Consider the following 24,902-nt stretch of genomic DNA (forward strand, 5'->3'; position numbering starts at 1 on the left):
TAAACTGGCCATATTATCCAAAGCAATCTACTGCAAATGTCAATGCAAACCCTGTCAAAATTCCAATGGCCATTTTCACAGAAACAAAAAAAAGTCCCAAAATTTATATTGTACTACAAATGCCCCAAATAACAAAAGCAATCTTGAGAAAGAAGAACAAAGCTGAAGGCACTACAGCCTCTGATTTCAGAATATACTATAAAGCTACAGTGATTAAAACAGCATGGTACTGGCATGGCAAATACATAGACAAATGGAACTGAACAGAAAGCCCAGAAATAAACCCATGCATACACAATCAACTGATCTTCCACAAAGGGATCAAGAGTACACAAAGAGGAAAGGTTAGCCTTTTTAACAAATGGTATTGGGAAAACTAGATATCTACATGCAAAATAATAAAATAGGGCCCTACCTTACACCACACACAAAAATCCACTGAATATGGATTAAAGACTTAAAGTAAGAGCTGAAACTATTAAACTCCTAGAAGAAAAGATAGGGGGAAATCTTCTTGACATTGGTCTTGGAAATGATTTCTTGGACACAACCTCAAAGGTACAGGCAACAAAAGTAGAAATAGATGACTGAGACTATATCAAACTACAAAGCTTCTGCATAGCAAAGAAAAAAAAGTAAAAGTAACCTATGGAATGGGAAAAATATTCATAAACCATATATCTGATCACAGGTTAATATCCAAAATGTATAAAGAATTCATATGCCTCAATAGCAAAAATACAAATAACTTGATTCAAATATAGACATAGGAAGTAATAGATGTTTATCCAAAGAAGACATACAAATGGCCAACAGGTATATGGAAGATGCTCAAAATCACTACTCACGTAAATGCAAATCAAAGCCTCAGATGTATTATCTCACACCTATTAAGATGGCTATTGTCCAAAAAAAAAAAAAAAAGATAAGATGTTGGTGAGAAACCCTTCTACATTGTTGGTAGGAGTGTAAAATAGTGCAGTCAAGATGGAAAACAGCATGGAAGTTCCTCAAAAATAAAAATAAAAATAAAAATAGAACTTATATGTAATCCAGCAATCTTACTTCTGGGTATATACCTAAAAGAATTGAAATCACTGTCTTGAAGAGATATCTACAATCCTATGTTCATTGAAACATTATTCACAATAGCCAAGATATGGAAACAACATAGATGACCATTTAATGGGTAAATAGATAAAGAAAATGTGGTATATACATACAATGGAATATCATTCAGCCTTAAACAAGAAAGAAATCCTGCCATATGGGACAACATGGATAAAACTGGAGGACATTATGCTCTTTGAAATGAACAGTCACAGAAAGACAAATACCACATGATTCTACTTATTTATATGAGATCTCTAAAATAGCCAAATGTACAGCAGCAGAGAGTAGAAAGAAAGGTGATTCCCAGGGGCCATGAAGAGGTGGAAATGGGAAGTTGCTATCTAATGAGTATAAAGTTTCAGTTACATGAAATGAATAAGTTCTAGACATCTGCTGTACAGCCTTTTGCCTATAATTGACAATATTGTCCAGTGCACTTAACAATTTATTAGAGAGATGTATCTCATGTTAAGTGTTTTTCCTACAATAAAAAAGAGAAAGGAAATAGATAAATAAAACAATTACACAGTCTATTGTAAATAATATATTTGCCTCATAGGCCACAAAAAGCTGTTTTCTGTCATTCACTTTTAATGAAAAGTATGCAATACTATAAATAATTTTCTCTTCTGAAACTGAAATTGCCAATTGCAGAACACATAATCTCAAATAATTCTGATTATTTTAAAGGGTTCTTGATAGAAGTATGTGTATTTATTTACAGATAACTCATTATAAGCCACAATTTGAAACTTTTTCTTATGACACACTTATGTTGTATGTTAATTTCCAGTGCTTCTCCTCGGGAATCTACCTACAAGCAGAATCATTAAATTTACTTGTAAAAGCCAGGGAACTCTCCTGGTGGGGAAGTTCTCCCACCACCAAGAAAATAGAGCTCAATTAAAGGTCTTCTGATGCTCAAAGACCAAGTGTTTATGATTAAAGAGTATGTCAGAAGCCTCTCTCTTCATTCTACTTCTCCCATGCAATGACTTTTATGCACAATTACTCATTTCTTTCCATCATACTCATATAAGCAGTCTCCAAAATCCATCCTTTCAATGCTTTACTATTTACGGTACTCAGAGCATTGCAGGCAATAATTTTAGCAGCCAAAATTTTGAAAAAAATTGAGAATCAAATTTTTGTCTGGTCTCACAGTACTATGGAGAGGTGCAAGATGGTCAATGGAAAAAAGGAAAATTGTATATGTGTAATGCTTTTACTTTTTCTGTCTTCAGATGGCCCAACTTTGTTGCTTTATACCACTGACTAAATTGCTGTTTCATCTATATGCATACTATCTAACAAAGAATAGGAACTCATTAAATACATTTTAACAGATTTTTTAAAAATCACACAAGTAATATAATAAGGTACACGAATACAATTTTGATAGTAACTTAAAAGATTGGCTAGTAACATGTAGAATATAGCTGCATATTAACTGCTCTTGAATTTACGGCAAAATTCAATGGCAAGAAAAATGATAGCTCATTAAAATCTGTTTCCATTCAAAACGTTTCAATAAATAAATCGTTTAAAAGATTAAATCCTATTCATAAGTTATATAGCTGGAATTCATAGTTACAATTTATGATTTGTGGAGTACCTAAATAAATCAAATTTTATGCTAACTAGTTTATAATATCTAGCTTATAATAGAAAAAGTTTATGTTATACACATTACAGTTAGGTTTTCAGCTCCATAATAATGTATTTTCTGAATTTCTAAATTAATTTTCACCTTTAGAGTTAAGGGTATTTTTATGAACAAATAGTCAGTGACTAAATTAAAATATTTTCCTAAGTTATTATATTACACTTTCATGTTTCAATATATTGAAATAATTTTGACTTTAAAAATGTTAGTTTATTAGCATATTATCTTTATTCTTGTCTATTTTTCCCTATTCAAACTTCTAAAGAAAAATGAGTTAAAAAATACAATTCTTAACACTTAGTGATTCTGTTCTATATTCCATCTATCATCATATGGGCTCTGTCAAAACTCTTTTAACTCTGATACATAGATCTGATACCTGAACTTCGGTTGCTAGGAAAGTATATATCTTGAAGGCCATGGTATTTTCATCATTAACATAATACGCATACTGGTCAATCTGAAATTTTAAATAAACAGTTCAAGAATTATTGTCTTTAGCATTAGAAATGAACCAAAGTCTTATATCATGTAAATAAAAAACATTTTGAATACCAGTGGCTCAGTTTATTATATGATTGCATCTTACAAGAAAATTTCAATGCGTTTTCTTTGTTCCTGTAGAGCTTCTGTCTCCTGTTTTAGTACTCTGGCCTCTCCCTATGAATTACTGTTATGAAATAAAAGCTATAAGAGGAATGAATCTATTCACTTTCCAATTATTTAAATGGCACAGCCAAAACCTGGCCAACATGAAAATAATGCAACTGACTTATATGAATCTTGGGATGATATCACAAGCATACTTCTGGATTTGTCTGGATTTGTGAAAAGAGGCCAGTATTTGCAGAAGTTACACAATGTGTTGAAATACATGATTGGATCAGTGCAGATTAAAATTCCCACTAGAGGAAGGAAGAGCCTGAATGCCTTTATTCCATGTACGATGCATTTATAAAATATCATATAATATGTACTTCATATTATATGTGTGAGTGCATGCATGTGTGTGTGTTTAAATGTGTTTGTGTGGGTGATTTATAGCTAGATCTGTCTTTCTTTCTTTTCCTTTTTTTTTTTTTTTTTTTTTTTTTTGAGATGGAGTCTCACTCTGTCACCCAGGCTGGAGTGCAGTGGTGTAATCTCAGTTCGCTGCAACCTCCGCCTCCAGGGTTCAAGCAATTCTGCCTCAGCCTCCCGAGTAGCTGGGAGTACAGGTGTGTGCCACCACACTCAGTTAATTTTTATATTTTTAATAGGGACAGGGTTTTGCCATGTTGGCCAGGGTGGTCTCGAACTCCTGACCTCAAGTAATCTGCCCACCTCAGCCTCCCAATGCGCTGAAATTATAGGCATGAGCCACCATGCCTGGCCAGGTAGATATTTCTTAATCTCTGATTTCTGAAGCACTTTCTTGGTATATACTAGACACGATTAACTTTGAGTAAAATTATATTTTTCCTGCAACAAAAGAAACACACATATATATACACATTTATTTTAGGAGAACCATATAAGTATGTGTTTTTTATGTGCGTAAGTGCATATAAACTTTATATATATATATAGATTACAAACATACAGACATTTTAAGTTAAATAAATATGATATATTAAATAATTATGTGGTCAAAAACACCAGTAGTTTCCAAAAATTAGGATGTAGGAAGCAAACCAAAATATGTTCATGTTTACTCGTGTGTCCTTGTGTGCCTACCATAAAAATATTTCCAAAAACTTCACTGTCACAAATTAGAAAGGAAAAACTAGAGGACAGAGGTAGGAAGGGAGAGACAGACACCGAAGCAAATAAATATAAACATTGCTGAAACAGTCTGACAAGACTTTCCTGGACTTCAGGAGATTTTAGATGATAGTATTCAAAAAAACAAGGGTTCCATGGAGCAGCAGTGAAGACACCATCAACAGCCACTTCAGACATTTCAGATAGAGCTTTTCTCTGAGGATGGAAAAAAGTGGAAAGTAAAATGCTACTAGAGGCATCAGGACTTAGAAAGTTTTCTCCGCTTTATAGATTGATGGCCAAGTTGAAAGAATGTGCAGCAAGGTGAGAATCTGGCTGGTGAAACAAAAACCCAAGGAAAGGCAGTCAATAAAAGGGTGGGTAGCTGGGCAGTTGTACAATTTGCAACTTTGAAGTTAAATGGCATTTTGCAATTCACTGTGAAAAAGAGAACAAAAAACGCTGAGACTGAACAAGAAGAATCTCAAAAGAATTATCCATTTATAAATGTGCCTACAGAAAAACTGAACATATAAAAAGTATCAGGCTTCAAGTCTGATTATACTTCATCACAGTCTCCAGATCAAAAGTGAAACACTGTTTAATCTTCTATAGACTTTTTTTTGCATGTGAGTAATACAGTTGAAAACACTTAAGAGCTTTTTAAAACCTAAACATCTGGTATAGTGCCAATTTTTCCTTAAGTCAAAAAACAGTATATCATACTAATAAGGCTCTTTTAAAATTATTATCTCTAAAGATACCTTTTCTAAACTTAGGAACAGAGGAAGTGATGAAGATGAATTTCATGCTCCTGGAATTATTCTTTTGTGCTCTAAAGGACAGATGTAAACTGTGACATACTTATTTGTTTATGTAAGATGTGTGTATTTATTTATTTGGACTATGTCAACACGATGGTATGAAAATATATGTAAGTACTACTCTTGTAAATAAGTGGCTGGATTTTATTTTTCACCTTTTGTGAAGTGGCCAAATTTGCTTTGTGTTTTGATTATTTTGGGGAGATTGTATTCTCACCTAATCAATGAAATTGATCATACTAACCAAATATGGACTGAAAAAAGTAGTTACTATCCTCTTTTTTATTTCATTGCAAAAAACATGGTTATACTCAACTTCCCTTTAACAGGAAAATACAATATAATATATGTCTCAAATATTTAAGTCAACTATGACAATGTACTTTGAAAAGAATGTTTTTCAAATTATAGCATTGTGGTTTCCCATAATTCTACTGGGACAGGGCTGCTATTTAAAGAAACTCTGTGGTTTGAGAAATGACGATATGACAAAGAAATGTACACAATCCTGAAGGGAACCAAAAGGACAGATGCTGCAGGCTATCTGAGCTTCTGTTAAATATGAGAACCAAGGGGCATGAACTTAAGCTAGAGAATAGCCTAGCACTAAAAACTACTTCAAACTCTTTTTGCAATTGCCCTTTGCGGAATAAACAGCCCAGAAAAATATAACAAGCAACATACACAGCAAGAAGGTAGACGAGTGGCCCTGGACAGTGCAATGGGCAACTTAATGAATAGAAAATCTTCTGTATTCTATTTTTCAGGTTAAGCAATGTATACTAATGCTTCTAAAATTGTTGCTTTTGTTACAGGAATAATTTCATGAATATTTTAGGAGTTTAAAAATCACACTTTTAAAGGCCAAATATTTCATCTATAAAAAATTTGTGGCTAATGGAACACCTTTTGGAAATCATCAAGAAATAAAAAATGTTTCTATCTGGTAAAATTGTTTCTACATACATATGATTGTTATAATTTTTATTTTTAAAACTCTATACAGTTTAAGTCCTCATATTTAATCCACCTATTAAAAGCGAAGCTTTTAAAAAGTAGCCTGTTATTCAATTCCATTCCTCTTAAAAAGTATCCATACAGCAGGGAATGTTAGGGAGTTAACAAAATAAAGCATTATCTTCACCTTGTGAAAGAAACATATAGGAAAGCATCAGGAATCACAACTTTTTAGACTTGTGATAGCTGGACAGGGCCTTAGAATGGACTCCTCTCATTTTAGAGACTTAAAAATAGAGATGTAAAATATTCTACTTCTAGTTTTGTGATTGGAACATTCAAATTCCCAATCCATCATTTTTTTCCTTTCATTAAATATGATGAGACATACAATGTTCTTACTTCACTGCCTGGCACAGAGATAGTGCCTAATAATTGCCGCTAATGCTATATAATAGACAGCAACAGATAGACATGAATATACACATAGATGGATACACAAATGCATACACAAATGTTGAGGGTAAGAAAAGAGGTGAAGTGGAGTTACAAGGTAGGGTTAATGAGTTTGGGGCTATTTTCCAAAAGTATTTAGACTTTCCTTTAAATAATCAAGCAATTGCTCTTTTTGGTAGTTCAACACTAACCCAGCTTGCAACTTATTATTCCACCTTGATGAACACAGAATTTGCTTCGATACCTACTTATTATTATTATATATCAGACTAGGTGCTTTTCTGAAGAAGAGACCATGTCTTTTATCTTTGTACACCAATATCCCCTCACATAATAGGCTCTTAATAAAAGGTGCTCCATAAAGGAAAACTTTATGGCAAATAGGCAATCATAAAGTAACAGGAAAATTCTAACTCAGAAAACTCAAAGGTGAATACTAAGGAAGTGTTTTTCACAAATGAGGAAATGCAGATTGCACTCCTCACACCCTTGCAAATGTTTTGCCTATAGTTATGGACACAGATAAGTTATTCATGACTGTTTTGGGGGCCGAAATTTATCTTCTGGTACAAATGAATGTGTTTGTGGGCAGGTTCTCCCTGGTCTCTCATTAGTTGTCAAGAGTGACCTAAGGTTTTTAACCTTAAGGACAGAGTCTTTCATTTACATAGTTTTGTCCTGATCTCTGTCCTAATACAGTTCGCCTTGTTTGACTATCCAGCTCGCCTGCCTGGGAGTATAGGTGAGCGAGGGAAAAAACCTAATTAAGCTAGTTTATACATTTTAACAGGTCTGGAAAATGGTAGAGTTAATGGCCGCAAACCATTTTCAATACTTTAGTCAAGGAATCTTTTTTTTTTTCATTTATAAAATGTGCCTATGGGAAGGAAGGAAAGGAAGAGGCCTGTGAATTCAGCCTCTCATATCCCTTTGCAGTGGCTGTTCAGCCAGTGCATTAGTGAGGAGGGAGAAAGGATAATAGGATCAGTAATTGGCAGGGCTGTCCAACTACACCTCTCCTCTCTCCCACCACTTGGCCCTGCCCAATTTATCTCTTCCATAGCCCCGTGATGCCTTGTCTCTTCACCAAACTTTTACAAAGTTGCCCCCTGTATCTGGTGGCTTGTTATGTAAGGATTTTTCATCAAAGCTTCAACCTGAATGTTCTTCCACTTGTTAAACCAATATTAAAACAAGAAAGAACCCCTAGTTTAAAGCGTCCGTGTTGCTAGTCCCCCAGCTGGATGGCCACTGCCAAAGGTAAGTGGTGAGGGAAAAGTATAATTAAAACTTAACTTTCAAATAGATCGCATAGTTTATACCTGGCAAGAAGCACTTTTCGCCACGTGAACTTTCAGGTGGCTGTTCTGAACAAAATAGGTGCTGATTCCTTTTATGTGAAACCCTTAAGATAACTTTAACATGGTCCTTTGCAGTTTAATTTATCATAAATTCTGGCACCATTTATCACTAAATGCAAAATGATGAAGAAATGGCTCTATTAAATCGGAATAACTACTGAATTAAAAAGCTGTTAAATGAGTTGAAGCACATAGCACTGTTAACAATATGTGGAAGTGTGTTTGGCTGGAATAAATTACTTTCACAGTAATCACTTGAAGAGTCTACCTTTAAAGAAATATGTTGAAAATTTCACATCTTGATTCCCTGACTATATCCACATGCATTGCTAATGTACTTTTAAATTGACTTCACAGAGAATGTGAGAAATGGCTCCTCTGAAATTCTTAGGCATCAAAACAAAATTTTTCTATTTAAAACTCGAGGAAAATAAGACATTAAAATAGGCATGTAAATATAATAACAGATTCCAATTAAGATATATTGTATTTTCCCACTCTTAATCTTTCTAGAAATGGCTTGGCAATATTTTTATGTAATCTGGCATGGTAACTTTTCAACAACAGCTCTCCCAATACAAGTATTTTAGCACAGCCTATGCATAGCACTTTTAAAAATAAGAAGCAGATTGGCTTAAACATCTAGTGGATTGATTTGTATTTTAAGAAATTATTTGGCAATTACAAGCAGAAGGATTGTTAAAAGAAAGGCTCTATCACATAATCTGTATGCATTTATACTCTGAATAGCATTAACAAAAATGGCTTACATAACAAGACATTTATACATTTCAGAATATAGTATCTGAAATTTGTAGAGTCGAGACTTTTACAAAATCATTCCTAGCATCTGCACTAATGGAGTACTGTTGCCCAAATAGGTCCCCTTGCAGGGTTTTAGCAGATAGTGATGACGTTCTTAATCCTTACCCTCATGAGGGCACTTTGTAATGTCTTTAATTATCACCCTGGTATTGTGATTAGAAACAAAGACATTTCAATAATAGTGTTCTATTGCATGTTTAGAGATATTTCAGTGTGAAGTCTTTAATAGAGAGGATTTGTGAATGAACTTAATTAGCCCTGTTAAAAACATCCAGCAGATAGCAATCTTATGTCCACAGAGAGGGCTGTACCATGGCATGGAGGCAGGTTCCTTGGGGACACTCCTTCTCTATGAAAAGCAAAGGAATTATTGTTAAAGGAGATACAAGTTTGTTTATATCTTGACCAAATACAATATCTGGCTTATAGAAAGCAGTTTATTCAACCACTCTCAAAGCCAACCAGGTTATGTTGTCTTGCTGGATTTACAAAAATATCTATGGACAAATGCTAATTTACACACACCGACACACACACACACCCCCCACACAAAGACACATTTTTTGATTCCAAGGTTGTAAAGACATGCCTTTGTCTTTATTTCTGCCTCTTTTTTAAAGAAACAATATAACTATGTAGAGAAGAAAGTATATATCAATAATGTCTATTTATATGATATCAGTTTCTATCTTCTCTTTTGTCTTCTCATGTACCCCTCTTCATCTTCCATTCTGCCAGCCCATCTCCCCTAGGAAGGGAGCTTGATAGTCTGTAGGCTATTATGTGGAGTAAACAGAGAGATAAAGACAGACAAAACAGAAATTAAAACATTGAGTGGTGGGAGTAGAATACTTATCTTCTGAGTGAAAAGAATTTTACCTAATTCTTTAACAGCTAAAAGAGACTTTAGGCAGGCCTTAGCGACTGTAAGTTTTTGGAATACTTGTGAACTTTGAATTTGGTACCCAAATAATTTTCTGCCCTCTAATAATTTTCTCTGGAAATGCTTTCTGCTTGAGATGTGGTCTTTAACTCTAAAAGGCTAAGAAGCTTCAGGAAAGGGCCAGATAAGAGAAAGCTGTTGAGTTCGGTACTAAATTTAAAGCTGGTTTTTTTTTTTGTTTTTTTTTGTTTTTTTTTTGCTTACTTCTTTGTTTTCTTAGGTTTCTAGTGCAGCTTTTTGTTTGAGATTAATGGGAAAAAGACAGATAATGACTCATTGGTAGTAATCTATCCAGGATTAAAAATTAAGCATTTGTCAAGGGTCTTCCTTATGCTGTGATGCTGAGTATGTGTGTATCAGATGAAAAATAATGGAACCTTGGACACTGAGGGATTTAATTAAGGGACACCATCCAAACTAGAAACCTGGAGTCATCTTCTATTTCCCTCTTTTAGTTATCCTATTAGTGATAGAAAAAATTCTAACAATAACCCCTAAGACTCCTGCCCCCTAGTTATTTGGTCAAACATTAATCTAGGAACTTCTGTGATGGGACGTTGAAGATGGAATTAAGGTTACTAATCAGATGATGTTAAAATAGGGAGATGATCCTGGATGATCCAGGAGGATCCATGCAATCACATGGGCCATTATAAACAGAAGAGGAAGTCAGAAGAGCCAGTCAGAGAGATGAGGCAGTGTGAGAAGAATCTGATGTTTTTTGGTTTTGAGATGTAGGAGGCTACAGATAAGGATGAGAAGGAGGCTGAGAGTAGCTTAGGGCAGTCCCCAGATGACAGCAAGAAATGACTTAGGACTGGACCGAGTGAACAACCTAAATGAGCCTGGAAACAATTTTCTCATAAAGCCCCCAGCCCTGTGGACACCTTGATTTCAGCCTTGTGAGACCCAGTTAAGCCCACTGAATTTCTACCTACAGAACTACAAGATAACAAATGAGTATTGTTTCAGCTGCTAAATTTGTGATAATTTGTTATGACAGCAATAGCAATCTGACATACTCTTCCATCTAGTCTGACATTAAGTCTTGTCTATTCGGTCTCCTTAACTTCTAGAATCTCTCCTTTCTCCTCCCTGCTCATTGCCACTATGCCATTCAACTTTCATAATGCCTTTCCTGCATTAGCAAAACACTCCTATAAGGTTTCTCCTTTTTCTCTTCCTTTATCCTCAATCTAGTCACCTTAGCGCTGCAAGGATAATCTTTTCAAAACAGAAATCTTGGCTGTTATATCAAGATGGTTGATTTCCTGCACACATTTTCTCTTCAACCCTCCAAGATCCAATTGAAATCATACTAGATACTTAAAGGCATAAACCAATCACACATAAAAACAAAATGGGAGACAAGCATTTGAGTGAAAAAACAATTTCAAATGCCTCCCCCACAAAAAAATTTGCAAAGTGGAAAGCAGATAGATAACTGGTGACTCATAAAGCAGGACAAGCAAAATCACTGCTTAGATCCATGCAGAGGGTACACAGCCAGAAAAAAGAGTCCATAAGTCCAGCAAAACTTTAAAGGGAAACTTGGGGTTTAAAAAGGCAAAGAAAGACTGGGGACAAAAATGAACAAGAACTTGAAATCAAGAGGTCTAATGGAAAGTCAATAAACATAACAATTAAATTGTCACTTCTCCTCCCACTTCTGTGCACAGAACTGAAGCAACCAGATGTTTAAACCCCAGGAAAAAAGAAAACAAAAGAAGAATGAAACAAATGTTCACTTAAAGAAAATGAACAAATGAGGCCGGGAGCAGTGGCTCACGCCTGTAATCCCAGCACTTTGGGAGGCTGAGGCGGGCGAATCACGAGGTCAGGAGTTCGAGACCAGCCTGGCCAACATGGTGAAACCCCATCTCTACTAAAAATACAAAAATTAGCTGATCATGATGGCGGGCACCTGTAGTCCCAGCTATTCAGGAGGCTGAGGCAGGAGAATCACTTGAATCCGGGAGGCAGAGGTTATAGTGAGCCAAGATCGTGTCACTGCACTCCAGCCCAGGCAACAGTGCAAGACTCTGGAAAAAAAAAAAAAAGAGATAAAAGAAAGAAAGAAAGAAAACAAGAAAGAAAGAGAAAGAAAGAAAAAGCAAGAAAGAAAGAAAGAGAAAATGAACAAACTATGTATGTATTGAAGCTAGGTTAGCTGTGCAGACCTTGAGAGCACAGAACAAAGGCATTTTTATTTTGTAGTGCAGGATGTGTGCCCAGAGTAATAGCTGACTCATTGACAACTCCCTGTGTAGTGAAGTCTGACAATGGAAAAGTAGATTTTTTTCCTCATTTCATTCTTAACTGTGAATAAGCTACTAAGGACCACCAGACATTTGATCAAATTCTTCAGTCTGAAAGAGAAATATCTGGCCAGGCATAGTGGTTCAAGCCTGTAATCCCAGCACTTTGGGAGGCCAAGGTGGGCAGATCACTTGAGATCAGGAGTTCGAGACCAGTCTGGCCAACGTGGCGAAACCCCGACGTTACTAAAAACTACAAAAATTAGCTGGGTGTGGTGGCAAGCACTTGTAGTCCCAGTTTCTCTGGAGATTGAGGCAGGGAGAATCTCTTGAATCTTGGAGGCAGAAGTTACAGTGGGCTGAGATTATGCCACTGCACTCTAGCCTGGGCTACAGAAAAAAAAGAGAGAGAGAGAGAGAGAGAAATATCAGGAGGAAACAGAGATAACTCAATAAATACAAGATTTTGTTCTAAGCTCCAAATAGTATGATCGGAAAGTTTTAAGAAGTTATTACAACCATAAAAAAGAATATGACGCTGTGAGAAGAAGAGTAATTGCAGAAAGCAAGAAAGAGATTTTAAAGACTAAAAATCCCTAAGTGTGTAACACAACTAATGAAAAAGAAACAGAAGTAGACACTTTATTGTAAACTTTCCAACTGCAGAGTAAAAAACTTAAAAAAAAAAAACTCCAGAAAAAAAAATTAGATCTCTTAGTGAGAATGAAGCTAGCATCAAAGTTATCATCTTCAACAATGAAAACTAAGAGAAAGAAAACAAACTTCAATGTTCTGTAGGAAAATAATTTTCAACTTAGAATCCTATACCCAACTAACCTGTAACCCAAGTGTGAGGCTAGAAATACATATGTTTCAGACAGGAAAGAACTCACACATTTTATCTCCCTTGCTCTTTTCTTCTAAAATTATTTCAGATGTGTTCTACCTAAAGAGGTGAAAAATGAGAAAAACAATAATACAATATTCAGGAAAAAATGGGTACAAACTAGGAGAGCAATAAAGAAGAATCTGTGCCAGAGATGCTCAGGCCTAGAGAGAATTTAGTCCAGATGGAAGATGAAGGAGGGGGATTTCTGAGGAAAAATAGTGGGGGAGTTTTAGAGATTTTATATTATTATCAATCATTTTTCTTTAAATATGCATTAAGAAGCTCTTAAATATGTCAAAAATTCATGAAAAAGAAAATCATTAAGAAACTCAAAGAAAAATATTGTTCAATAAAGCTATTATATCTGAATAAAGCCTGTAAACTAGTTAATAATAATGTGCCAATGTAAATTTCTTAGCTTTGATCACTGTACTATGGACATGCAGTGTTAATAATAAAGGAAGCAGAGTAAAGGATGTATAGGAACTCTCCATATTATTTTTGCAACTTTTCTCTATATTCAAAATTAATTCAAGACAATTTCTTTTTATTTTGAAGAAAAAGGTAAAATGATAGTTGTGTGCTACTTGATTGTACAGTGAACAATAATTATGTAGTCAAAACATAACCAGTGAAAAATAATAGAGTAACAACACAAAGCAATTAGTAACTTAGTCTGTGGTATGACTTTGATTTTGTCTGCATCGCAAGCAGCGTTGCTTGAGTGAAATGTTGCCAACTAGATGGTCAAAGTGCCAAAAAGCAAAATCTTTACCTGCAGCTGTTACCAGGACTTATGTCAGAAAATTGCCTACTGCCTGGGACTAGAATTAGGCAAAATGTTTACTGAAAAATTGGGTGACTGGGAAATATCTGTGGAAATTGGTGAGAGTGTACATGGAGAGGAAGACATTTACATGGTTTAGAGTGACTGTGGCAAAATCAGTAGCAATCTGTTGGAATTTCTAATCATGATTAATGCCTGTAGATTGCTGCAGCCAACTGGGTTACTACATTTTACCAACATTTCCCTTATAACTGGGAACATAAAAAAAATAAAGCCAAGCCCCAGTTGTGACCAAAATTGTTGCAAATATTGTATGTACAGCAGGCACTGATCATACCATCTCTATGACATATACACTCCTAAGATTCAGGGCTTGTTGGCATACCAACTCATAACTTGTATATGAAGACAGCTGGCATATCATTCTTAAAGTGGATGAAGAATAATATTGCTCAGTGAAGAAATTATTTCTCACCTGTTGTTCATGGAACTAAGAACATAACCTCTAGTGAAGACCACATGAATGTGGCCTTTATCATGATTCATAAAGATGAGAAGTAGGACAAGCACCTCCTTGTAATATCAGGAAACACAAAAGATCAACTGACCACTCTTGTGGGTTTCAAAGTGCCAACTGGCCTACTTTTTGCCATTAAAGCCATAGTATTCTCTATGATGAAAATACTTTAATTTCAGGCTCTCCTGACTCATGGAATCTTTTCTGGCCTAGCCATCTCTTGCATCAGTAATTTGTGCCTTGATGCAGTGATAGTCACCAATATTATATCTATGGAGAGCAAGATAAATTATTGCTTCAAAATTAAACTATTCAATATTTTCATGAGCCTTGATGAAAGCACTGAAGGAATTCAACTTGGGGAAACTTCCTATCCGGTCCATCATCTTTTTAAAACATATTAACTTTTAATTTTGTTTTTAAAAATAGGAGCCTTTCAGCAGAAATTTGAGAAGGTCAAGTTGGCTACAGTTTGCAGTGCAGAGTACAAGAGAGAAAAGAGCTACATAGAGAGAGAAAGCCAGAAATCTGCAGAGTATACTTTTAAAGTCCTCATCTGAGTACAAAGGGGTACATGGATATGAGGAGATTACTCAAAGCTCATGAAGGAACCACCCAAAAGAAGCAGAGGAAAAAATGATGGGAGCTCACACAGGACCAAAAATTATTACTGTACTGTTCTTTAAGCCAGAAGCAAAATAATACCAGATGGAAATCCATCTGGTACAGAGGACTGAGGAGCACAGGAAATGGTTACTTTTTAACTGGTAAATATAAACAATTACTTTTTATTATACAAATACTTTTGAAGGGCAATTGACTATTTAAATCAATAGTGATAACAAAGTGTTGGAATTTGTAGCATGTAAAAGTAAAATGTGGATGATAATATAGCTCAAAAGGGCAGGAGAGAAAAATGGAAGTGTATTGTTGAGAAATTGAACTGAAAAACAAAGCAAAAAAGAAAACAAATAGTAAGATGGTAAATTTCAATTCAACTGTATCAATATTCACATTAAATGTGAAATATTTCAATTAAAAGGCAGACAATATCAGATTGGCTAAATAAGTAAGACCTAACTCCATATGTCATATAAGATACATGCTTAAAATGTAAAGACACAAATAAAGTAAAAGGATAGAAAAAGATATGCCTGATAACACTAATCTAAAAAAGCTATAGTCTGTTTAATATCATATAAAGCAGATTTCAGAGCAAAAATGTATGTATTTTCATGGAAAAGTGGTAATTGCATATAAAAAAGAGTTATATGCAACTCTTTTTTAAAGAGTTATAAAAGGGGATATACAAATTCCCAATATTTATGCACCTAAAACAGAGCTTCAAAACACATAAAGCAAAAACTAATAGAACTGTAAGAAGAGACAAATCCACAACTATATTTGGTCTATACATTTACCAACATAGACTATATTGTGAGTTGTAAAGCTGTCTAAGTAAATGTAAAAGAAAAAGTATGTTCTCCTTTGGTGAAATTAAACTGAAAAAGAATTTCAGAATAATATTTAAAAATCTTTAAGATTTGAAAACTAAATGATACACTTCTAAGTTATCCATGAAAAGTATCATAAGAAAAATTAGAAAATATTTTATATAAAAGATAATTAAAATCATAATATGTAAAATATTATTGAACACGGCAAAGTAGTTCTTAAAGAGAAATTTATAGCACAAACATCTATATCCGTGAAGAAGAAATGTTTGAAATTAAAGACCTCACATTCTGTCTAAAGAAACTAGCAAAAGAACAAACAAAATCAAAGTTAAAAGAATAAAGGTAGTAATAAAAATCAAAGTGAGAGTGAAATCAATGAATTAGAAAACAGAAAAAAATAAATAAAATCAATCAAACCTAAAACTAGTTCTTTGGGATGATGAATAAAATTGACAAACCTATTTCCAGATATATCAGGACAAACAGAAAGAAGCCATTAATAATCAGTAGCAGGAAAGAGGTGATATGATTTCACATTCTACAGATATTAAATAGCTAAGAAGGGAATGTTATGAAAAATATTTTTCCAGTATTTCTGACAGGTTACATGAAATAGACAAATTCTTGGGAAAAGAACAAATAAAAAACAATGCCCACACAAGAAGGAATAGATAGTCAGCATAGCCCTATGTGTATTACAGAAATTGAATGTTTAGTTGAAAACCTTCCTACAACAAAACTCTAGCTCCAGACAGCTTCCCTGGTACATTACATAAAATTGTTAAAGGAAAAAAATACTACTTCTATATAAAGTTTTATCAAAAATTGTGGAGGAAGAAATAACATTCCAACTCATTCTATGAGACCAGCAGCACTCTGATACCAAATTCAGATTAAGACATTTCAAGAAAACACAATTACATATCAATATGTCTTAGGAACATAGATGCAAAAATTTTTAACAAACATTTAAAAAAATCAAGACTTACCATACATAAAAAGATATCACACTGTTACCAATTTCATGGTTTATTTCAGGAATGCAACATTTGTTTACCATTCACAAATTTAAAAATATAATTCTTTGTATTAACGGACTAAAAAGGAAATCCATGATCATTTCAATAGATGCAGAAAAATATTTGACAACATTTGTGTTCCATTCCTGATAAAATATATCAGCAAATTGGGTATGGAATGGAACTACCTTTCTCTGATGAAAAGTGTCTATGAAAAAACCCAGAAACAATATCATACTTGATTCTGAAAAATATAATGCTCTTTCTCTAAGACTTGGATCGAAGCAAGAATATTCACTCTCAGCACTTTCATTCATGCCTATTCAATATTGTTCTAGCCATTGCCACAGGAAAGAAAAGAAGACAAAGATAAGTTATTGGAAAGCAGGTAATTTGTCTTAAATTATCTTAATTTTTAGATTGTTAAAATCTATGAAATCTACATGAAAGCTTCTAGAACAAATAAATATATTGAACAGATTGCAAAATGTAAAACCAATTTACCATTTTTGTGTGTTTTTTATACTTTTAATCAACAATGATTGGAGGGAAACTATCAGTGGAAAAACCGGGAAAAGAGCTGTGTATGATGACTCCCCACAGGAGTTATTGGACGGGGCATATTGGTCTATACTGCCCAGGGTCCTGGAAATAAACAGAAAAGTCAAACATCACGTGAAGCAGGAGAGTTCACGGCATGAGGGAAGTTTGTGGTGTATTTTGTATACTTCCTACCACTATTTTTCTGTCTTTTCAAATTTGTTGAACTTCATTGATAGTTTCCCATGTGTTAAGCTTTGTTATGTAATATATTTGAATGTCTTTTCATTTTTATTATAATTCTTAAAATGTGTAAAAACATGTATCTTTAAAAGGAATTAATATTTCCAAATTTACAATTTACTTGACCATGGAAATTTTTATTTTCCTCAGCTCCATGTCGCCTACATGAAAGGTCATTCATGAAGCTTGACACTTCTCTCCATGCCCAGGACAATGTAGATCAGTATGCCCATTCCACCTCACTCTTCTAGGTGACAATCATACAGCTTGTCTATTTCTTCTAGTTCCATCCCAATTATTTTGTTGAATGGTTTCCTTTAAACCATCAAGAAATGAAAAGTCACATGAAATACCACTATCAGAAATAATTACAGTTAACATGGTGGAACATCCTGCTGGCAATGACATAATACACACATGTACATGTACATGTATGCAAGCAATTCCACATAAAGTGATTCATACAATAAATATGCCATCAAACTTGACAATGTAAAAATATATGTACAAATAACAGAAGTGCAAATGTAAGTAGTTAAGGAGATAGTAAAACTATGGCAGCTATTACCTTCTCCTTAAGGAAATTGAAGTGTGCTATGCTCTTGAATGAACACACACACACACACAAAAGTATAAATACACTAAAAGTGTAGTTGAAAGCTGTTACCAAAAATACCAAAACCCAAACTGGCTACTAGTGACATAGCTGAACTAGTAGAGTGTAGGAAAAAAAGGGTGTATATGTGTGTTTTGGGAGAGGGAGTTTGATATGTAGTAATCCCTACCTATTATATCACTTAGTCATTAATAATATCTAAAGTAGATCAATCAAGAAAAAGATCAATGTACCATATTATTTGAAGACATAGTAAGCAGCAGAAAAATGGAAGAGAGCAAGAGGCATAACAGATTCCCTATGATGTGTGGATATAGATAGTGTAAATTAAATATCTAAATTAAACAAAAGACAGCAGAATAATGCCTAAAATCAATTATTCTGATGATACGTTAAAAAGTAAACAAAGTAAACAATATTTAAAATTTTTTTCAACTTTTAAAATAAAACTGTACACAATGCACTGAATATTTAATTATTTAATTACTGTAATGTTTCTATGTGTTACTTAGAACTAATAATGTTGTCATTCCATTTTCACACTTGTACCTAGAATTTCATTCTTTGGTTAACTGCTTTGGGCCGTGGGGTTAACTAGTATTGTTGTTCCTGAGTTGAAGAAAAAACTTCTACTCTCTCACTTGTGCATAAACGTAACATTGTGGGTTTCTATGTGTGTCTGTGTGGTGGAGGGGAGAAGTTAATGAAGAAGCCACCTATTTTTAAAAGCGTTTTTTATCAGCAATAAAGTTGAATTTAATAATTTATTTGATTCACAAAAATAATATAGTTGCTAAGAAAAATGAATCTATGTTTTAAAAAAAAAAATCAGCCGTAAAATTATAGATGACTGTCTATTCTTCAAATTTTGTAGTCTATTAGTTTTTCTGAAGGGGCCGGTTAGAAAGCCCTGTTTCTGAGAATAGGGACTCAACGTATATAATAAAGATTAACACCAAGAAGGCTTATAATTGAGTTTCAGTTCTTCAAGCTAAGTATTGGCATATTGGACAAGTGACCAAGGAGTACAAATCTCTAAATGGTTACAAGTAAGTTCAAATCTAAATTCCCATTAAAATGAATGGGCATTTTAAAATAGGCATCTGTTAATGCTATTGTATTGCAGTGCTGCAGACTCAAACTAGAATGTTTGTAATAGCTCCCTTAAAGGAGGTGGCTTATCAATACAAAGAAGATTAATTAACTTCTAAATAAACATTAAGTTTACTTTGTTAATACTGCAGAAATATTGCAAAATCATTTATTAAAAATCATCTCTGCCATTATTTGTTCATTTAAAGGAGAATAATATACCTGTCTTAGGAATTAATTTTGTATTTATATCATCTTTCAGAAAATGATTTGAGAAAAAGTATTAAAATTATATATTGTCATATGTTTAATAAAAATCAAACAAGGAATTGAGAAGAAAGGAAGAAAGAGGAAATAAACACAACAATGTTGGAGTACATTAACAATGCAATTTGCATAAGTTGTAATTCTGAACTCTGAACTCTCTGGAACCAAGGGCAAAAAGGGAAATGTATTGATTTCATGTATCAGAGAAGCAAGTTAAATTTTTAAGACAGAAATATTTTTTAAATAAATTCTAAAAAAATTATCTTGTATGAGACCTTATAAGTTGATATTGACAATTAACATTGTCATTTTAAATCCCTACTATTTGAATACCCTATGTAATGACATTCAAATTAAAGATTTATGACAAACGTAGAAATAACTTGTATTTGATTTTTTCTTATTAAGAACCTCAAAGTCAAGATAAAATATTAAAATGCAACTGAGTGAAAATGATGTTGTAGAGAAAGTTAATGTACAACTAATATTTAGTTTTTCAGTAAATTAACTATGCAGAAATAGAAGTTAGAATAGCTGATGTTCAATAGCAAATAAAAGTATCTACTGTGTCATTTTGGGTTTTGAGGAACCCTAGCTCTCTATCAAATTATTTAAATTGTATAATTATTTTCTTCTACAACAATTTTTAAACATCAATAGTATTCAAGTCATCATCACTGGTGCTGGCGGACACAAAAGTGGAAGACATCATTGATTATGGTATTCAATCAACATAGTATACACTAAGGTCTTACCAGCTAAGAGAAGACAAAATTGTGGTGATGCTAGCTCAAGTCAAAATTACAGAAGGAGATTCACTGTCTCTATTAATACTACTCTCTAGACTAAGGGCCACTCCCCCTACTCCATCATGGCTGATCCACCTCCTCCCAATCTTGCCTAATCTGGGGTGGGTTCAAGAGGGGACATGTGGCACGGCTCTCAAGGCAGCTGGGTTTGGAGTTTCATCTACTCTTCTCAGGTTTCTAGTATTTTATTCCTGATCTGCTTGAGCACCAGGGTGTTTCTAATGGAACCTCTTAAAAAGTTTTGGCTTTATCTATTCACTGATTAGACTTTTCTCCTAATGATATCTTAAAATGAACCTTACATGCTGACTCATCACTTACAAATCTTCAAGGATATGTGCCATCTTTGTGAAGTAGCTAAATTATCCCATAGAATTCCAGACTTTTTTTTTCGCTGACCAGAGAGATTAGACTAAATGTGTTTTGGGAGTTTTGAGATGAGGGACTAGAGATTCTGGAGAAAGTTGCAGTGGAGAAAGTTAAAGTAGAAATCAATTAGCAGAGCATGAGGCATAAGGAAACAATTGAAGAGTAAGATATCAAGGGAGGCCAAACAAATAATGGTTCATGTTGTAATTAGCATGTATATTGGGTTGACAGCTATTTATAAAGCTGTAGACTTTTACCAAATGTATATAGGACATAAAATGGGATGCTCCTATTCTTCCTGCAATTGGGAAAATTCAATGGAATCACACTGGAGTGTATAAATACTTGAAGAAAAGGGGTAATACATGATGAAAGATAATGCAGTAAACAAAAACAAGTGACAATAAATTTTATCAGCATTATAAAGAGTGTCATTATCTAAGAATAAATTCATGTCATGATGTGGACATCACCATAACCAGTATGGGTAGAATAAGAAGATATTATTGCCTATATTATCCAAGAGACAAATACTTTAATGTCATTCTCAAGTGGCCTCCTTTTTCTCCTTTTGTTTCAGTTAATGTCAAAAATTGCAGGAAGCTTCCAAAAGAATTTATGAGGTGTTTTTAGTTTTTTAAATTTTCTCTCCCATGTTAAAAGTGATTCAATACATACCTGAGGAATTGATGGTTAACATATAAATTATCATCAGTATTAATAGTCTTTCATTTGAATACCATTGGGTATTAAAATAATAGAAATTTTAAATGTCTAGGGCCTTGATTCCAGATGTTTCTGAATCTTTGATAAGGGAATATAAATTGGTAGATGGAAACTCCTTTCTCTCTCTTTCTGAGTCTTTTGGTTTAATCAAAAGATAGAATGAACACCTAAGAGATTAAATAGCCTGAGACCAAATACCACAGTTATTTTAGCATATAAGGGAAAAAAAAGAAGAGTATTTGAGGCTAGAAAGAAAGTAGGGTTTAGGCAGTGAAAAGATGAATTGTACTGAGCATGAGTTGTCAGACGCAAAAAAAAAAAAAAATGGAGAAAGTTGCTTATCAGATCTAACTTCTATTCCTTTCCTACATCTGCTACTTCCTTGGGCTTCAATGTTACATCTATAAAATCAACAGGATCACAATTTATCTGAAAATAGTGGCATCAACTAGTGATAATTTGAAGACTTTTCTAAACCAAGACTTTTATGAGTCAGGAAACAGAGTTAATAGACCTCCACAGGAAATGTAAAAATACACAGTTTTTATTTGAAGTTTTGCAAATAAAAATAAATTTTAAATTTTGAAATGAAAAAATCATACTATGATAAATTGATAGTTCTAGTCTGTGACAATAATAAAAGAATAAAAGTATACTAGACCCCAAATATATTAAAATTATCATAATTAAATAGCCTTCTTGTTACTATATAGCCGTTAAAAATCATGCAGAGCATGTAACTTTTTTTATTGGCTTGTAATTTAGCCATTGCTCTTATTTTTAAATTTTAATGACTGTGTTTTAACCCTTCCTATAAGGTCCAGAGAACTCTCATTTTCTTTTCTATAACAGCAGGAACATTCTATATGTAAAATTAGGACAGGTGTACTTGGCAAACTCTGCGGTTGATAAAAGGTTGCTTTCAGGTGATTTCATCATGAATTGACTTTACAGTTACAGATGAATTTTAAAAAGAATGTAGCTTTTGGGTAAATATTCTTAGATTAAGGATTACTCTTAAAGGATATTATCACTCACTTCTATGTATTATAGAATACATCTTAAAATGTATTATATATAGAGCTAGAAATGTACATACTCCAAGAACCAGAAAAATGAAGATGTGGTCATGAGCATTATGCAGCTATTATCTCAAATGCAGAAACCATTCCTAATAAATGGTTTATTCAGAAATAAAAACACAGGATTGGAAAACATTTAAGGAAATTGGGCACTAATTATAAACATTTATTAAGTCCTGATAATATGCCAAAAATTGTGCCGAGTGCTAAAATACAGAGATGAATAAGATTCAGCCCTTGTCTTCTTGGAACATATGTCCTAGCTGAAGAGACAGGCACACAAGAATGGTGATATAATATGCTAAATGCCATGCTGGTTTTTTTACAAAGTCATAAGGATGCAAGTGTCTCTCCTGCTCCCGTCAAGCATGAGTGCACCCAGACCTTTGAAGAACAATGGCAGCTATCTTGTTTCTAAGAGATTCCAGAAAAGGGTGGCTAGTGGGGAGCTGGTCCGTCATATCACTCAGAGAGGATTCCCTACTAAATATGCTCACTGACAGGTTAGTTTTCTTTGTATCCCCTGTGGATCGTTTTCTTTCTCAATGGGGAAGTTGATTCAATGATCTAATTAATAGTACATTTTCATGTTGGAGACGATAAGTAAATGGTTGCCAACTAAGAGATGTAATTTGGCAGCAATGCACAAGAGAGCATGATCTTCAAATTATGTTACTTCTTTGAATTAGCGAGAAGACAATGGTAATAAATGAAGGTCTTAGTATAAGGCTTTAATGCCACCTTTAAGATTGCAGAATTAAATGTATAATCTAGGTTGCTATTTTGTCCCACGTATATCAGAATTGGGTTAATTGAACAAATTATTTTTAAGGTTTTTCTATTGTAAATAGGATCCCAAATTAGTGTAATAGTGCAAAACCTACTAACTAGTTTGTAGTAAAATCACCTTTAACAGAGAATTTATTTTAAAATTTCGGAAAACAAATATTTGAGACTACACATTCTCAGGGTCTGCTAAATATCTGCACTGGTTATATACAGTACTAAATTCTCCTGTTGATAATCTATCTTGATTTCAAGTTCCCAAACCACAAGAGGGCCACAATTGGTGATGCACATCACACAGAGAACTGGGAATCATTTCCTTCTGCTCTCAGTTTCTTTCCAGCATCCCACTGCCAAATATAAAAACCCCACTGGTTGATGTATCACCCATTTTACAGTAAATATCCTTGCCTTGAAGAGGCATTCTGGTTAGTGACCTTTTAAATATACTGAATAGTTTCAGAGAAATAAAACAATCTAATTATATTCTCCTCTTTAATAAGTACACATATTGTATTCTCAGTCAATAATAACCTCAACTTGTAATTCTGTAAATTAAGATATTTCCTTCCTCAGCCAAAGCAGATGTTGTGTTTGTTCCATCTTAACAACTCACATTTCATTTATGACTACAATTATCTCAATGTTGTCAATTGTTACTTAAAATACAATGAAATGCCCTTGCTCCTTAAATCTATTATAAGCTCTTTGAAGACAAGAATTATGTATTAGGAACCACCACTACCTAATCCAGATGTTTACAGATAGTAAGTACAGAAACAAATATTTAATTATGATGACCAAAAATAAATTGAGACTATTATGAATAAGATTTCTTATTTTAAGAATTGTGGAAGACACTGAAACATGTCCAGATGTGTTTATTATGAGCAAAATTGGGTCATTAATCTGCAAATCTCTAACCAATAATATTAATTAAGTTTCTAAACATCTTGCTAAAGTATAATTACCCACACTTTACAGAGTAGGGAAAGAGGCAGATGGCAATAATGTACTAGGCCCTACTTAGATACTTTTATTACACAGTAATAAAATGGAAATCAAGCATCCTCTCTGGAAGAAAATGTCTACATCAGCTATTTTGACCTGTCTCTAGTGTCAGCTGTATGAATAGCCCTGATAAAATGACATTTTTTTCAAGATGATCTTTTTTCCTTTATAATAGTGTAGAACAGTGGTTAAAAGGATCATCTGAGTCAATCAGATTTAGACTCAAATTCCTGTTCTACTTACCAGTTGTAAGACCTCAGCAAGTCACTAAACCTTTCTGTTCTTCAGTTCCTTCATCTGTAAAATGGAGAATAACCATGCCTACTTCCAAGAGTCATTGTGAGGATTACAAGAGATCATGTGCAAAAAGCATCCAGAACATGCAATATTATCAGAAATGACAATTAATAGTAGTAAGGGCACATCAAATCTGCTCTCTTTTACAATTCATAAAATTGTATTTCTTTGACTGAAAGAACTCTGTAGGTTGTGGTCAGAGAATGTTTTAGAAAACCTTCATTTTTCTCCAGATGCTGTTTCACCACT

The sequence above is a fragment of the Pan paniscus genome, chromosome 13, assembly GCF_029289425.2.
Source record: "Pan paniscus chromosome 13, NHGRI_mPanPan1-v2.0_pri, whole genome shotgun sequence".
Taxonomy (NCBI): Eukaryota; Metazoa; Chordata; class Mammalia; order Primates; family Hominidae; genus Pan; species Pan paniscus.